Below are 2,947 nucleotides of genomic sequence, written 5' to 3' on the forward strand. Positions count from 1 at the left end.
CGGTCAGTAAATTCACGCTCTAACCACTTGGGCCATCTCGCCCCGTTGGGACGTTTGAGAATCATATGAGGTAGTACAACTTACCGTTGTAATCATGAGTCGTTTAGGTGTGCGTCATGATTTCAGTAGTTTTATTGCTTGTTAGAAAGAGCAAGGTGTATGTGACTTACGGGGTACAACACCCGATTAGTGTGACTGATGCTGTCAAAGTAGGTCATCAAGCGGATGAACAGGAGGTCCACGAGTGGGGGCGGGGGTGAAAGATTACCTCTCGACATGTTCCATGAGAACGGGTGCATAAAAATACACACATTTATTGTGAAAAGTATTCTAAGCATACTAACTATACACCATCGATGCTCACTGGGGTTACATTTTCTAGCGTTCGTGGTGTTCCATGATTCTGGTTGCGATAGATAAACGACATTAATGAATAGACGGGGGTCGCACATCGGAGAGGGCAGAGAATTTATGAAGCTGGCTTCGCGGATCTTGCAATAAGCAAAATGCCGTTTCGCAACCGCGCAACCACTAGCTTATTTAAGAGCTGTGTCAACAGAAAACGGAAGCATGGGAAGCGCTTGTAAATAAATGTGACAAGAGTGGGAAGAGTAGATGATATCGAGCAACCAATGAGGCCACGTGAGATGATGAACAATGGTAACGGTTCCAATGAGAAAACTGTCAACAGTGTTTTGAGAACAATTGTTGTACTTTGACCGAATGGACTCCCAAGAATGAAAGAGCTAGCAATCACGGGCCGGTTACCGACCTTGGTACAGCTGGATTTTACTGGGGTCTCCTTGACAAAGCATTGACCCCCCACACTGTTTTGCTACCACAAACTTTGTGTGAGTGTTTACCGTCAAAGAATGACGGGAATTTCCCTAAGGCTCGATACTTGGTTGCAAGCTTCGGCACATTCTCACATGCACTGCCTGGTTGACAAAGGCGATTCCGCATGTCAATGTGTCAACTAGCAACCCATAGACAGCTACACCCATGTTTTTTCCGGTTGCCTAGGCAGAGGCTGACGTCAGGTAGGCAGACCAATCCGTGTACCAAAGTACAACTTGGGTGCGAATCGATTTCCAGTAGCAAGAAAGAGAACAAAACCAACAGATCCAATACGAGCGAGTTTGAGACAAGAGTTGATGAAATATGGCATTGCCAGCTCATTCTGGACGATATGTTTGTGAAATTCCGTCTCAATCTTCGGATACAAGCACACTCTGAGAACAGCACAAAAGTATGGTATGTGCAGTGGTGCTTTCTGGCGACCGAGCACGGGACTTGATAAAATGACTGCTTTAAACTCATTTAGAGAGGTCGGATAAAAACAGAAAGCAAGAACACTATATTGACATCGTTTGGAAGTCACAGTTGGCAATATTCCGGAAGTGAGGGTGCCGCACGAAAAGAACCTTGAATGTAGGTTAGAATAAGGACATGCATACTCTGGGCAGTTACTATCATTTACACCGCAGCGAAATTCGGACGAAACAGAGTTTTTAACTCTGTTGCTCAGAAGTCGAGTGGGGTTGGTTGCCGAAGTTTGAACCTCACACCAAAATATGGTTCGGGGACCAAGGGCCCAAACACTATCGGATGACAATGTGCCCAGAAGACTCGAACAAGTGTAATAACACACTACCTACACAGATGAGAGGAGCCTCTCCTTCTCTGAGGCTGAAAAAATCGGTTATTTAAGTCAGCAAACTGAATGACTCGAATGGATGAACACTGAAGGAATCGGGGGCTGCAGCTGACAACGACCAATGCCATACTGCTTTTGAGGAGTATTTTTCATGTGGTCAGTTCACACCTTTGGGGCATGGAAGATCCTACTCGCCAGAATACGAAAGTCCTGAGATTCCGATTATCTCTACCCCCCCCCCTCAGTTCAGAGCCGTTTATCGTCTATAAACTATGCACCGAGGGCTCACCAAGGGTTCCAGCTGATACAGTTTCAACCAACGGGAAATAGGAGAGTGTGGGAAATGTAGCGAAGCATTGGAGACTATGGCATGATCAATCAACTCGGGGAACGGGAAACTGGACAGATGCGCACCGAAGGCGATATATTTGATTAACGAGGACCACTGACTGTGTGGTTGAACCATGTCTGTCAGTGTCACTAACGATTTATGGGTTGAGTCCCACGGCCCTCATCCCGGGTGTTTACTGTCCACCTCTCGCCATTCAGCACATGGGTGGGCAAAAAGAGCTCAGAAAAGCAGAACTCTGATAGTCTTCTAGAATGGAATGTACATGTCCTAACCAGTACAACCTACGAGGCGCGAGTACTTCATCCATAGTGGGAGAAAGATGAGCTAAGGGACTTCGACTCAGTGGAACAGCCTGGACAAAAAACGGAAGAAGACCGTTTGAGGGTCTAGGCACCCAGAATGCGAACCAGCAAAGAAGTCAAGGAAGAAGTCATCCTTCAAAGTGGTCTGGAATGATAGAAGCCACAAGCTTCGAGACTACTATCAATCGCGTGCTCGAAACCATATTTTCGTTATTTGTAATTGGAAACTACACCAGAAAGACGTTTCTACGGGACAATTGGACAGGCTGGGACCTGGAGGGACTCCAAAGTATGCTTAAAAATTCAATTCACTGAAGAGCAACTTCCTCTCCACCCATACGGATGTGCAACCTTTTAGTACGAGAGACACCATCATCTTCGACAGCATGACATCAGTGTTCAGCACCGATGCTTCTGGTGCTGGACGGAATAATCCGGCAGAGTGCCGACTCCAAATAACTTGGTTCCGAAACTGTACGCGAGTGGCGGATTAAACAAGAAATTCAACGACGTATCAACAGCACCCGAGGTTCGTTCAAGCAGCTGAACATCATCCTATGGAGAGAAACAGACAAAATCACACACAAAAATCCGGAAGTTCAGCGCAGCTGTCTGTTCAGTTTCAGTTTGCGCCTG

The 2,947-nt window shown here is 46.4% G+C and overlaps 1 protein-coding gene across 1 annotated transcript in view; it reads right to left on the reverse strand.

Moving 5' to 3' along the window:
- T265_10158 (hypothetical protein) overlaps nt 1-2,947 on the reverse strand; it is a gene marked incomplete at both ends in the record, with an annotated part of 36,760 nt that overhangs the window by 22,776 nt on the left and 11,037 nt on the right. The window lies entirely within an intron of this gene.

Source organism: Opisthorchis viverrini, assembly GCF_000715545.1.
Source record: "Opisthorchis viverrini unplaced genomic scaffold opera_v5_347, whole genome shotgun sequence".
Classification (NCBI taxonomy): domain Eukaryota; kingdom Metazoa; phylum Platyhelminthes; class Trematoda; order Opisthorchiida; family Opisthorchiidae; genus Opisthorchis; species Opisthorchis viverrini.